The 15,721-nt window shown below is 37.9% G+C and overlaps 1 protein-coding gene across 32 annotated transcripts in view; it reads right to left on the bottom strand.

Annotated features, from left to right (window-relative positions):
* NRXN1 (neurexin 1) overlaps positions 1-15,721 on the bottom strand; it is a 1,287,750-nt gene that overhangs the window by 1,258,326 nt on the left and 13,703 nt on the right. The window lies entirely within an intron of this gene.

Raw genomic sequence — 15,721 nt, 5'->3', positions numbered from 1 at the left:
GTTTTCAAGATAGTTATGTCATGAAACATGGTGCTAGAATGCTGGGACTGCATTTAGATAGATGCAGAATGCTCAAATGAGAGATGCCCTACTACATTTCTGGATGCAGTCAAGCCAGGTCACAAATGAAAGCTAAGGATTCAAGAACTATCCACATTTCTGGTAGAATTCAAAGATATAGCCATGTTAGTCTGTAGAATCAGTATGTAGAGAGAACTTGTAGCACTTTTGAGACTAACTGGGGTGTAATATGGTGGTCACAAGGCTGAAAACCCAATAGTTTTCTTGCATAGATTAAAGATGAGGTGATACCTCTGTTCATTCCATATACGTTCAAAAACTGACTCATCTGGCAACAGGCTCTTCTGTTAACACTGGTGAAAGTACAGCATTCTTTACTACATTCTGGGGCAACATGCAACTGATTGCATATAATACATGAATGTCTCCCAAGACCTCATTGCTTCTTCTTCACTGTCCTGCCTAATGCCTCCTTGTCACACTCAAACTAATGTTTCAAAGCACTGAGAGCACTAGGGCCAGCATGCATCATATGAGCAGCACAACTCATCCACACAGAGACTGCTGTTGTATCAATTGGATTGTCTGCCTCCCTCTCTCTGCTCCCCCTGTCAAGATGTGATGCAGAAGACAGACAATGCCTCAGGATGTTGAAAAGAGAGAAGATTTTATGTTTCAATATATCCCCATTGCAAATATTTTATGGCCTTCCCCTAGGGCCCTGAAAAGGAACAATTTTCAGCACATTGAGGTTTTGGTCTAATCTGCATAGCGGAAATACTGCAGTTTGACATTGCTTTAACTGCCGTGGTTCAATGGTATAGAACTCTGAGATTTGTAGTTTTTTGAGATATTTAAGCTTCCCTGTCAGAGAGCTCTGGTGTTACAGCAAACTACAAATCCCACAATTCCACAGCATTGAGCTAGGGCAGTTAAAGTGGTGTCAGATTGCATTATTTCTGCAGTGCATGTTATACTTTTGTCTCTTTTCTACAATGTATCTATTGGATGTTTCCAATCCTCTTTGCTTTTGCTTTCATTCAGTCAACTCAGTGAGAGATGGTAAGTAGCTGAGAAAGTGATGCCCAAGCAGTCACCAGCACTGGCTCAGTAAGTTCAAGAACACCTGGGATGGCTGATGCCGCCTCTAAAGGGGTGAGGATACTGCCTCACTCTGGAAATATTTAAAAGGATGTAATGCTGTAGATGGAACAAGTTTGTTTTCTGCAGCTCCAGAGAAAAGCATCTGAAGCAATGGATACAAACTAAAAGGAAAAAAAAGATTCCACCTCAATATGGCCTTCCTCTAGGGCCATGACTGTTGAATACATGGCCTTGGACTGTGGTGGCATCTCCTTCTTTCGAGGTTTTAAACAAAGGCTGGATGTCCATCTGTTGGGGATGCTTTTATTGTGAGTTCCTGCATGGCAGAACAGGGCTTGTGGTCTTTTCCAACTCTGTGATTCTACGGTTCTATGATTCCAATGGTAGGCCAGACTATCTGCAAGACCCATATCCCCTGATATGAGCCTGCCTGCATTTTACAATCCTCAAGAAGGGCTTTAACGTGGTCCTGCCACGATCATTAAGGGTGGACACAGGATAAAGACTTCTTGGTGGTCACTCCTGTGCTGTGGTAGCCTCTTCTATGAGGGCTCAGGTAGGCCACCTCTCTGTTATCTTTCTGCCAGCAACCAAATCCCTTTTGGTTTCCCCAAATCTTTAACCATTAGCCAGCCATTCCAAATGGTCTTTTAATTGGGCTATACTGTATTTTTGTCCTTATTACAGTATCCACAGCTGAAAAATGTTTTTTTAAAAAGCGCAAAAAAAAGAAAGAAAGAAAGAAAGAAAGAAAGAAAAGGAAACATTGTGCAATTTTATATAAGGGACACTATTTTACTTTTTTACTGTATTTAATGGGACATGAGCATCTATGGATTTTGGTATCCACAATGGAGCTTGGCATCAAACCCCAGTGCATATTAAGGGCCCACTTATGTTTTTGGTGCTTTTAATGGTTTTAAATTAATATATTTAATATGATAATTTATCAGGTTTTTTTAAACTTTTGTATTATCCATTGTTTTAATTGTATTTTGTTTTAACTTATATTGTGAGCCTTATTTGAGAAGGGCAGGATGAAGAAAGAAAGAAAGAAAGAAAGAAAGAAAGAAAGAAAGAAAGCCTGCTAGCCTGGCAAAATTTTAAAGAGCTCCTGAAAGTTTCATCCCACCTACTTCAACCTGGAGACTACATAGTCTCCCACTCACTGTTTTGTAGTGAAGAGAGCCATAAAATAAAGTCATACATACTTCCTAACATTTCACAGATAAAAACTGGATGTCCATAGCCAAGCCACATCAGATTGTGATCAATATGACAGCAAGGAAGAACAAGAAAGCTAAGAGAGGTTGCAGGAGTTTCCTTTGCCTGAGTCTAAAGAGAAAGGCAGGACCTCAGTTCAGCTCAGTTTTCAGCAACTGAATTAAGTTGGGAACCAAATGGGAAAGTGGGACACTGAAAAATTATCAGGACTCTCAATACCAAATTGGTATACTTGCTGAGTATGGTCTCAGATAGTTTATTCAGAGGTATGTCCCCTATATCAGATGTCTGGGAAGAACCAAATACTTGCGGTTCAAAACATGCACATTTCAAAAAATGTATTAAGCAGAAAGGCAAAATGATGTTAGCCAAGTTACTTTATCAGATTGGAGAGTTAATTTGGAAACATTGTGCATGCTGCACACATCTCCATTTTGTACACTGTAACATGAACTGCTGTGAACTGTAATGGCCTCACATGTACTCTTAATTACAGGAAGAAGTTGCTACTGGTAGAAAAAGACTAGAGTTGAGTTTCTCTGCTTTTATGTAAAATGAGAACTCTCTGCTGTGCCCAGTCAACAGAATGCTCCTGTGTTTTCCCTTTCCATGCTGAAGGCACATAACAAGAGTGCCATGTCAATGGAAAATGATACTCAATTAGAACTGTGAGGTGGGGGGGGGGGCTGCCACCAGAATCACAAATACAATGAACAGTTTTTATGAGCATATGCCATCAGTATCCAAGGTGCTTTATAATCTTGGGGAATAGTCCATTGGAACATTTGTTGCATAATCCCACCGTGAAGTGATTTGAAAAAGAATGCATCTGTGTTCTTGCCCAGTTCCAATTTACTTCCATGGAAACTACACAAAACAATTTCCCCCTTTTCTTCCTCAAAACAATCTGGTGAAGATCAATGTTATTCCTATATGACAGACAAGGGAATGAAACATAGAGATTAGGAGCCAGACAGGGGACAGAGTTGTGTGTGATTTCTGACTTCCATGTGAGTTTGTTGTTATTTGTGGTCAAATCAAATTTGACCCTATGAAAGAGAAACCACCAAGAGTCCTGCTCATCAGCTGCCCTAGTCAAGTCTTACAAACTGTGAACATTTGGAACAACCACTTGTCTTCTATTCATGACATGTTGTTATTGTTGTTGCGGCTGCTATTGTTGTTGTGTACCTTCAACCTATCATGGGATTTTCTGGGGCTGGGACTTCGCAAGTTGCTCAAGGTCACCTAATAGGTTTCCACGGCTGAGCTGGAAACTGAACCCCAATTTCCAGAGTCTAAGTCCTATGCTCAAATCACTACACCATGCTGACTCATTCATGCCATAAGCAAACAGAATAATAATAATAATAATAATAATAATAATAATAATAATAATATGTTTTATTTATGTTTTCCCGCCTCTCCCGGTGGATCAAAGCGGGATTACAGTCAGATTATAAAATTCATCAACAGTAATTCTATAACAATGTTAAAATCACAATAAAAATTCATGCATTATCTAAAACAAGTTAATACAATACAATGTAACATCTCAGGTTAACATCCCAAAATATATTCCTATTCGAGAGAGAGAGTATTTCTTCAGATCTATAGAAGATCAGGAGGGTATGCCTGGCAGAATAAATAAGTTTTCAGTGCCTTCTTAAAAGCATCCAAGGTGGAAATAAGTTGGAGGTCTTCTGGAAGGCTATTCCAAAGTGTAGGGGCCATTGCCGAGTATGCTCTCTGGTGAGTGGTTGTTAATCTCACTTTAGGATGATCAAGCAAGTTCTTCCCACTTGTTCTGAGAGTGCAGGGTGGATCATGTCAGGAGAGGCGTTCTCTCAAGTAACTCGGGCCCAAGCCATGTAGGGGTTTAAAGGTAATCACCAACACTTTGTATTGGGCCCAAAAGCGAATTGGCAGCCAGTGTAGGGATTTTAGTACAGGTGTTATGTGGTCTGACCTAGAGGTCCCAGTGACCACTCTGGCTGCTGCATTTTGAACTAATTGAAGCTTCCGAACTTGGTAAAAAGGTAGCCCCATGTAGAGCGCATTATAGAAGTCCAAGCGAGAGGTTACCAGTGATTTTACTACAGTTTCAAGGTCATGTGGATGCCCCAGGCTGGCCTTAATGGCCGGTCTGCACAGGGCCTATGTTATCTTTTTATACTCTTCTATAAACTCCTTGTATATGGGGAAGATATGTCATAAAACTGAATTTATTCAAAAATAATTTGTCATCTAGGAAATCAGAAATCTTCTGCATGTGTTCATTTTAACCTCAGGATCATTAGACTTACTCTAGAAAAGGAGCATAAGCAAGCAATGTCTAATAAAAGTCAAATGTGCTCTGTGCTCCAGTTGCTAGTACAGTACTGAGGTTATGCATATTACAGTGCATATTTCCAATCATTACCAAAGCCCTGCATTGAGAGAATTATCCTGCCTTAAAAACAGTTATTTTCTAATCTGGAAAAATGAAACTGCACATTTGCAAGTCTGAGCCCAGCCTATATGAAAATTTGGGAGGCCATCACAAAAATGACTGTTCTCTTCCAACCTACAGGTCCTGAATGCATAAAGTGAATCATTACTGTAAAATATTGGATTCATGGATATATTTATAATGCATGTTGATTCCTTGCCTCAGGGTTTAATATTAAGATATATGTCAAAGGTTCCCATTAAAAGTCAAAGATAGTAGTTATTAAAATAAAACCATACATCATTCTGAATTCTGTCAGGCAGTTTTCTTGCTTTGCAGTAGTTATACTTCTGGAATTATAAAATCTAAACATCTTCCTCTTGCTGACACTCCAGAGAGGGTAGTTCCACTAATGGATCACTTTTTTCCCTCCCTGCTTCAGCCCTCTTGCTCATATACCCTCAAAATGTGGTTTGGAGATCTGGGAAACTTCCTACAGCCAGCTTTCAAATGGCATGGAAGCATGCAGATAAGGGGTATAAAGTTTTGTCTTGATAGCAGTCAAGCAGCGTTGGCTAGGTTAGGCTATATAGATTATGCTACCAACATTTGCAGAGTAGTCATTTAAGTTCACTATGGCTTAAAACAAATTGCTTGTTGCCCTACATTTTCTTATGAAATTAAAAGCACCATTACAGTTAAACTTTAGTGGATAGGGGAAACCACAATGAATGGGTCTTTTCTTAAGCATTGTATACTTGGATAAGAGCACATAGATGGGATATATAATTATGACAATGATAAGAGTCCTTGATAATCCATGGCTGGGAAAATGGAGGACCTTCTTTATGTCTTGCCAAGGCTTGAAGCAAATGCAGCTGGAATGTGATAGAGGTACTGATAAGTGAAACTGAAGGCTTCATGGCCAGCATCCATAGTTTTTTGTGGGGTTTTCAGGCTATGTGGCCATGTTCTAGAAGAGTTTATTCCTGATTTTTTGCCTGTATCTGTGGCTGGCATCTTCAGAGAATGCTGGCATAGAAGAGAGTTGGATATACAGTGGATCCTTGTTATACGCTGGGGTTTGGTTCCAAGATCCCCCGTGTATAACAAAATCTGTGTATGCTCAAGTCCCATTAAGTATAATGACATAGCAAAATGGTGTCCCTAATAAAAAAATGGAACATCAAGGTAAATTTATACTTTTTTGGAACATTTTCAAACCGTGTATGCTTAAATCCGTGTATAAAAAATCCGTGTATAAGAAGGGCCGACTGTACATATAATATGTGACCCTGGGTTGGGAGGAGTGATTTCCATGTTAATCTGTGTATTGTTCTGTTGGTGGCAAGGCCTCAAGGTGGGAGGATATGCAAAGAATCATAGAATCATAGAATCATAGAGTTGGAAGAGACCGCAAGGGCCATCCAGTCCAAACCCCTGCCATGCAAGAAATCCAGATCAAAGCATCCCCGACAGATGGCCATCCAGCCTCCGTTTGAAGACCTCCAAGGAGGGAGACTCCACTACACTCCGAGGAAGTGTGTTCCACTGTCAAACAGCCCTTACTGTCAGGAAGTTCCTCCTAATGTTGAGGTGGAATCTCTTTTCCTGCAGCTTGGATCCATTGCTCCGGGTCCTAGTCTCTGGAGCAGCAGAAAACAAGCTTGCTCCCTCCTCAATATGACATCCCTTCAAATATTTAAACAGGGCTATCATATCACCTCTTAACCTTCTTTTCTCCAGGCTAAACATACCCAGCTCCCTAAGGCGTTCCTCATAGGGCTTGGTTTCTAGACCCTTCACCATTTTAGTCGCCCTCCTTTGGACACGCTCCAGTTTCTCAATGTCCTTTTTGAATTGTGGCGCCATGATCATTGTCTGCTTGTAAAGCCCCTCACCCTGGGTGGTTTTCTATTTGCATTTGCTGAGTGCTGATTTTGCTGTTTTTCAGGACTGATAGCCAAAGTTTGTTCACTTTAAGGGTTTCTTCTTTTCTGTTGAAGTTGTCCAGGTGTTTGTGGATTTCAATGCCTTCCCTGTGCATTCTGACCCGATAGTTGTTGGCATGGTCCATGAACTGGTAAGTGGTTGCTATCAGGCTACAGCTCACCTTGTAAAGGAAGGGTTCATGCAATGGTAACCTCACAACTTGACTTCTGTAATACACTCTACATGGGACTACCCTTGTGCCTAATTCGGAAACTTCAATTAGTACAAAATATGGCAGCCAGATTGGTCACCGGAAAATCTAGAGGCCATCAAATACCACTTATTCTAAAATCTTTGCCACTCCTTTTTCATCCAACTTCAAGGCAGATTGGGGCCGCAGTGTGTGCTTGCCATGGACCCAATCCAGCTTTGGCAGGGGCAGCTTGAAACCACCCCTTCAAGGCAGTCTGTTTCACCTCTGTATATGCTGTAAACTGATTGTTTTTCTTTATTTTATTGTTGTCTTTTATTTTGTATCTGTTGCTTGATATATCACACAATATATTGAGTCTCTCTTATCTAGAATTCCAAAATCCAAAATAGACCAAAATCCAAAATTGTTCTCTTGTATGGCTGGGATAGTGTGTTCTGATGTTTTAATGTACACAAATTTTGCTTCATGCGCAAAACTATTTAAAATGTTGTTTATTAAAATACCTTTAGGCTATGTGAACAAGATGCATGAAACATAAATGAATTTTAGTTTAGACTTAGGTCCTGTCTCCAAGATATTTTATTATGTATATGAAAATATATCAAAATCCAAAAAAAAAAAAAAACACCAAAATCCAAACACTTTTGGTCCCAAGCATTTCAGATAAAGGAGACTCAGCCTGTATTGTCAGGCTGTAACTCATCCCGTAGGAAGGGTTCATCCTTTCTCTTGTAACTTTTGGTTCTTAGGCAGTTCAGTAAAGTGTTTTGTTGTTGTTTTTTTTAATTTTATTTTTTCTGTTACTTTTGTATTATGTTCTATAGCACTGTTGTTATTGGTAATTTCAAATAGCATATCATCTGGTAGAAAAATAGGATGAACATTTATGAAAGAGTGATTTTATATTACTCTAACAGTGCATCTGATGAAGTGAATTGATTTCCATTAAAGCCTAAAGCAAAAAAATAAATAAATAAATCAGTTTTAAAGGTGCTGCTAGACTCTTCCCCCACATTTTCTTTTTTGCTTTTTATGTTTCAACAGCTGTTTCTCTGAAAACTGGTTATATCCTGAAATCCAGAAAAGGAGCCACTTCTAATAAGCAGGTAGGTATCCCTTTTCTGGTTGCTGTGTGAATAGGAGTTCAAACAAGTGTCCATACTAGTTATCTGGATACACTGACCTTTTATTGTTATTTAGTTTGCATTATTAAATTTTAAAGCTGAATGGTGCACATGGCAAATCACACACAGATACACAGAAAGGTGGACAGGTAGATAATTTAATAAAACCAACAAGCAAATATAGGTAGGAGTGAAGTGATAAGCTTGTATGGAGGAGTGAGGCAAAGAAGCTTAGAATCTGAAAAATGATGGCCCAGTTTATGAAGACTTGTGGTACAGACTGGGTTAACTTAAGTTTCTTCTCAAAGTAAGCAACAGACAATTTTGCTAATTGTCATTCCAGCTGGAGTAGACTGATCATAAGTCAAAACATATTTCTGTTGATCCCACTATTTTATAGTTGGGACTAACAACTGGATTTAGGTCTAAATGTGTATTTTATATCAATAAATGTATTGATCTTATATCAATAAACCAACAAGAAATTGCTTAGAGAACTGGGCATGTTTAGCTTTTGAAGTAGATATAACTGAGAGGTGACATGATAGCTATCTTTAAATGTATGAAGGGATGTCACATAGAAAATGGAGCAAGCCTGCCTTCTGCTGCTCCAGAGACTAGAAAATGAATAAATGGATTTGAATTACATAAAAGGAGAATCCACCTAAACAATAAACATCAAAATATTTACTGTAAGAGCAGTTTGCCAGGTGAATAGACTGCCTCAGAGCACAGCGTATTCTCCTTTTAAGGTCTTTCAAACATAGGTTGGATGGGCATCTTTCAGGAGTTGTGTATTCCTGCAGTGCAGGGGGTTGAACTAGATGGCCCTCACAGTCCTTTTCAACTCTAAGATTCTCTTATTCTGTGATTCTATGACTTTTTCTGTTGTAGCTCTCCTGTTATAGAATATCCTCTCTTTGAAGACACAATTGGCACTAATATTGCTTTCATTCTGATGCTCAGTGCTAAAGTTGCAGTCCATTAAAGCCTTTGGGACCTAATCAGTTTTAAATGGTTTTAAATCATCTTAAACTGTTTAACCAATTTTAATCTGTTTTTTTATTTATTTATTAGATAATTTAATATATTTTCAGCCTTTGGAAATCTTTTTTTTTTAAATCCACTTTATTATACAATGCCCTGAGATCATTAAATAGAGGATGAGATATAAATATTTTACTAAATAATTAGATACATAACTAAAATGTCTATCACTACCTCATGAAAAGGAACATGATTTTAATATAGGATTTTTAAGATAAAAGCAATAGGAAAGATTTTTATGAAATCATACAGGCTACCAGGTTTTATTAGGTCTAAGCTTCTATTGAAGCATACATCATCTCAGAATTTGGAACAATCAATGTTTAAATATGTTTTCTAGATTCCCCCAGTCAGCTATACTGGGTCTTCTGGAAGTTCTAGTCCTCAAATTAACTTTTCCAGGCTCTGCTTCATTAGATGCATCAAGGGTTATCTCAGGCTGTATCTGCTCTGCAGAATTAATGCAGTTTGACACTGCTTTAAGTGCCATGGCTCAATGCTATCAAATTCTGAGATGTGTAGTTTTGTGAGATATTCAGGCTTCTTTGTCAAAGATGCCTGGTGACAAAAAAAAATCCCCTTAAAACCCCAGAATTCAATAGCATTGAGCTATAGCAGTTAAAGTGGTGCCAAACTGTATTAATTCTGCAGTTTGGCAGCACTCTCAGAAGGCAGATATTTATACACATTTTGGTGGGAAAGGCATGCCAGGGAACACAAAACCAAGCATGAATTATTCTTTTAATAGTTGTCACCTAAAAAGCAATAGTTGGAAGGTAACAAGTATATTCTAACACAGATAAGTAGATTAATCTCATATGTGGCAGTGAAATGTATGAGAGACTAACAGATGTGTGGCTAATAAAAGCCTTTATCCAATTCAAGTACAAGTTCAGGAGTCAGAATTTAATTTGTATATGAACTGTTGTAATTTTTGTTTTGCTGTGAAAAACTAACACACTGGAAATTGTTGCCTAAAAGCAATATTAACAATTATTAGGAATCATTTCTTGTCTACACCAAAAACAAAAACAAAAACAAAAAAATGATCAACCTCAATTTCCATGCATATAAGGTCCATCAAAAAGAATCAGCATTTTTCATTGGGTTGAAAGCATTCTTCATTTCAGGAAGTATTGCAATATCTCCAAGTTTTGCAAGATTACAAATTACATGGTTATTTGATATTTCCTTTCTGCTTTTTTAAAGAAAGCATCTATGGATTCTTTGTTCCACTTTTCTGGTATGTATTCTGATTTTATTATTCTTTCATTTCTCTGAAGAGGTAATATTTATTTGAAAATATTTTCATAGAGCCAGACTCATAAGAGGACATTCACACTGGCCAAATAAAGCAGCTTCAAACTACTTTGAAGTCCAGTTGTTTAGATGACACACGAAGTGAATGAAGCTGCTCCAGAATTAAAAACTGGAGCAAAAAGAAGCTCTGCTACTCTGACTTAATGAAGAAAATATGCATCATCATACTGGTGTATATAAACTGCCCAACACCAGTGCGGGAATGAGGCAAAGCAAAAGTGTGAAAGTACATCAAACAGGGCAGGTTGCCAATAATGCAATGTATGTAATTACAACATACACAAATCAGACAATTCAACAGAGGGAAAAAAGATGGTGAAGAGGGCATGTATGGGGAGGGTCTCCATGATTGTGCTTTGCCAATGTATCACTGTGCACATCAATGTACCAATGCACTGTACAGGTGGTGCATTGCATACTGGTGATGTGTTCAATGGAATGGCATCTGGGTGGGAAGAGCAAGGTAATTAGAGGTCGCTGGTGATGTGTTAATGTGATAGTGCACATGCATGGTGGAGAGGCAACAAAAACAACAAATAACCACACAGCATGTCTTGACACTTTATGGAGTGGACAGCCTTGGGAGCAGTGGTCGGATTGGGGTTGCTGTAGCCCCAATCCGGCCAGTAAAGTGGCAGCTGCAGACAACCCCAAAGGGTGGTCTGTATAGCCCCTATATTTCTGTTAACATGAGTTAAACTAGCATTTGCCTTTTTGCTGCAGCATCACACTGCTGGCTCATGTTCACCACATTATCAATAATAGCCCTAAGATTCTTTCAACATGTAGTAGTGCTGAGTCATGTATCCCCTTACCTGTGCATTTGGTTTTTGTGGCATAGAGGTAGAATTTTGCATTCGTCTCTATTGAATTCCATTTTATTAATTTCTACCCAATTTTCTATAATTCCATATCACCATGAATCATTTCATGTCAGCAATAGCCGTCCCTCATTCAGAACTGAACTGCAAGCATTTGGCAAATTTCTCCTTTAAGAACTTGTCTATTTTAATGCCATTGTAAAGCCATTTGAAGCTGTCGCCCTGTCTTATGGCAGCAAATTATCTAAATGAATTTAGTTCTGGTTGAAGACTGCCATCCTTTTGAAACCCTGTCAATCAGTTTCATTAGATGCGGATGATTCCAAGTTATAATATGGCAAGAGAAGAGAAAACATTTATCTCCTTTATCTGCCTGTAAATAATTTTATAAACCTGTAGTAGTGTGTTCCCTTATTTAGCTGGTGTGTGTGTGTGGTGTGCCATAAAAGTTGTAGCCTTTTTCACAGAAAATGTGGTCCAGCTCCCCTGATAATTTTGTTTGCTTTCTTCAAAGGCTTTTTTTGTCAGTTTAGAATCCTAGAATCATTGAGTCAGAAGAAACCACAAGGACCACCCAGTCCAGCCCCTTGGCATGCAGAAAGATAGTTTCAGCTCTATTTCTAATAACACACTAGGTCAATATTTTCAGTTCATCTATCAGCCATGACTTTAACATCAGTTTCTGGTTAGTAACTGCCATACACCCCACTATTCTGAGTGGGTACACCAGACCAGGTACAATTATATGTGTGTATACCACACCAAATGTCCATAACAGTAATACACAACAACGTGAAGTTGAAGGCTTTCATGGCCAGTATCCATAGTTTTTATGGGTTTTTGTGGGTTTTTTGAGCTGTGTGGCCATGTTCTAGAAGAGTTTCTTCCTCATGTTTCACCAGCATCTGTGGCTGGCATCTTCAGAGAATGCTTGCCTGGAAAAAGTGGGTATATGTATATACTGTGTGAGCCTGGGAATGCAGTGATTTGTATTGTTCTGTGCTGATGGCAGGCAGAAAATGAACTTGCTCCATCTTTTCAAATATTTAAACAAAGCTGTCATATCACCTCTAAACCTTCTCTTTTCCAGAGTAAACATAGCTAGTCCCCTAAGTCTTTCCTCATAAGACATGGCTTCCAGGTATGGAGCAGAGAGATTACTCTCTGAGAGGACTGACAGAGTACACTGTGAAATGGTAATGCATAGGGGATGTGGCTTCACTCAGATAAGGAGGATCCTATGGGTCCTGTTATGACATCTACATATTTTGCTTGGAGATTATTGTATCTCAAACTGGATCTATTCCAACACTCACAAAGCTGGGTACTTTCTCTTGTAATACAAATAAATATGGAATATTATATAAATAGATAACACTTTGGAGAGATCATGGCTCTTTACTTCTGTAGTGCATTGGCATGTCAAGCAAGGTTGTTTAAAAATTCTGCTCAGTGATCTGCAAAACAAAACCTTCAGGGTCAAAACGAAACTGCCATGAACAATTATTTTACCCACTGTTTAAAAGGAATATTATATCACATACAGACACATGCTAATAAAATACTTTGAAGTTCTAAGAGCCAGAAAGACTTTGTGATTAATTTACATCCATGTACAATAGCAGCCAGTACCTTTTAAGTGCATGTGAATCATAAATGATAATAATGAGGAGCCTTCATACAATCCAGAACACAGTATTATCTAACATATGTCATCTTCATGCAGTGTTTTTGTCAGCCATTGAGTAAACCCACTTTAAAAAAAAATTGTGCAAAAATGCCAAATTCAAGAAGAACCAACTCCAGAAATCAACCACTACAGACAATAGCTGTGTGGTTCTTATGCCTAATGGGACAACAGGCTCTCCAGGTTCCCTTCCTATTTTATTTTTGCTTCCCCTAATTAGTCATAAGAAATGTAACCTAATCACAGAGTAATTCAACCCTTTGATTAATCAATACAAAGAGCTACTTGTCATTGTTATGCAAGCTACCTTATTTGAAATGGTATTCATTAACAAATAGGAGGCAAGGGCTCAGACTAACAGCTTTCCATAAATGATTGCATGCTGCCTTTTATCTGAAAGAAATTTGAAGCATGTACAATGCTGTACATTAACAAGAGTACATTTTCCACTTGAATCAGCTTACATAAGGGATGGGCAGTCCAGAGATTTTCCAACTTAAATTTCCTAGACGTCTAAGCCATCATAGACAATAATAAGAGCTAATGGGAGTTGTAGTCCAAAAACATCTGAAAGGTTAAAAGGTTACCCATCTCAAGCCTGTGTGGTGCTTATAGAACTGGGATGAAGAATCCTCACCATTACAATAATTAAAGCCTTGTGCTTAGTTTTTAAGCCTGCAATCCTCCACACACCCATGAAAATTAATGGAAACTTCTTCTGAATAAATGAAAATAAAATGGGACTGTACATTTAAGAGCTAGCTAGTTCATCGTGGTTTGAGTGTTAGTCTATGATTCTGAAGACCAGGGGTTGAATCCCATGGGTGACCTTGTAAATCACACTCTCTCAGCCTCAGAGGAAGGCAAAGGGAAACCACCTCTGAACAAATAGTTTCAAGAAGAACCTCCATGACAGGTTTGCCTAAGGTCACTATAAGTTGAAAATGACTTGAAGACACACAACAATAAGTTCAAAAGATAGATATTTCCTATTAAACAGTTAACTATCGTTTTCTAAAATTGTTTATTTTTAACTATATCTAGCATCCACATGTGACTATAATGTTGAGGCATGATTCATGTTTCATTGTTTCATGTTTCTAATGTAGATATGTGACATGTTCTCCCTTTCTTTTTTTCTTTTTTTGTTCTTTATGCCGTTATATTACCTGCATTAACACTGCTTGTAAAATCACTTACTAGCTGTTAACATTAATGGTATTGTGATAGTAATTGACTAAATCAGTTGATCCATTACATTCTGAACTGGAACAAGATCCTACACACAGAAATTCAGGTGGCCACGTTCAATTAAAACTCGTTTAAGTCTCAAACTGTATTGCAATCAAGCATTGGCTAAAAAAGACCAACCCAACAAAGCCATTTTCCCAATAGCCAAGAGAGGTACACCTTATTATACTAAGCTATTACAGTTTCAACTGCATTTGTGAATGCATTTAATAAAAAGGCTTAATATTTTAATTAATACCTGAAAGATGGGAGATAAAGAATTGATACATTAAAAAGTATGTTGAATGACTGAAAGCATAAGTACTGGACAGTGAAGATAGCAAATTTACGTAATAAAAAGCACACCTACAAGTGATGTCTCCTTTCTACTGCCAATGGAATTGGATTAAAAGGAATAAAGGCAGATTACTCAGCCATTACTGGCATGCAGTCTTTCAATTAACACCTTTATCTGGGTTATGATAGATCTAATTTAAATGCTGAATCATTTCCATTTCTGTTTTGATAAGAAAATAATTTCCTTTAATGTGTCTGTGTGTACAGAAATATATATCCCCTATCCTCTAAATAGTCATTTATAGCAAATTTGCCTGTGATTTCATGTCTAACCAAAGTGCAACAACAACAACAAAAAAATCATTTCTCCAAATTCAAGAAGGCTGGAAAACCAGCTACAAAGCATGTTAAAAGGGGGGAAATGTGTATCCATTACCAAAAGAGGGTAGACACTAACAATAAAGGTTTGATCACTCTGTGTGTGTTTGTGTGTGTGATGGGGAAAGGGAAATCACCCTTTTAATCTTCTGATTCCCCTTGTCCCAGATATTATTTTCTGAAAATATTCCAATAAAAATCATTTTCCAGTTTTATAAATTCTTCATGTGACTCACATATCAATAGGCTAATTCTATTATGGTAAAATGGAATTTGCTCTAGTATGAAATTATAAATCCACAACATTTCATAGCCCTTGCCAATTAAAGAACTGAACAAATAAATCATTGAGATGACTCCAAGCAATCTGGGAATATTAATAATAAACCTACCCCCACAGAAGAAGAATAAATGCAATTTCACCATTATCTTTATACAAGGAATAAATCCAATCACCTCTCTTCCCATGCCTCTGGACAATAATAAAACTGGCAGCAATGAAATCCACAAACTTGCAAAGTAAAAATATTCTTTTTTAAAGTTATTTAATCTCATTTGAGACTAAACAGGTTTAAATCCTAGTACTTAATCTGACCTGGCATGGGGATGAATTTGCACACCAGTTTCTTTAAGGGTATGTGGGGGAGGAAATCTGAAGGATAATTCCACATTGTTCACTACTTGAAGATGAAAAACACACATACACACAAATCATCTTTCCCTTCCTTAATCTAATTCTCTGCAATTCATTCCAAACTTCAAAATCTTGCTCATCAGAATGTGCACCTTTTCCAGTGACCACACTTTTCCTGTCCTCGACATTGGTCTCTCCCCACTGCCACCACCTAACCTGCAGCTTTGCTTGAAAACTGACAAAGATAATGGTCATGT

Source organism: Sceloporus undulatus, chromosome 1 (assembly GCF_019175285.1).
Source record: "Sceloporus undulatus isolate JIND9_A2432 ecotype Alabama chromosome 1, SceUnd_v1.1, whole genome shotgun sequence".
NCBI lineage: Eukaryota > Metazoa > Chordata > Lepidosauria > Squamata > Phrynosomatidae > Sceloporus > Sceloporus undulatus.
This window is presented reverse-complemented; position numbering and strand designations above follow the sequence as displayed.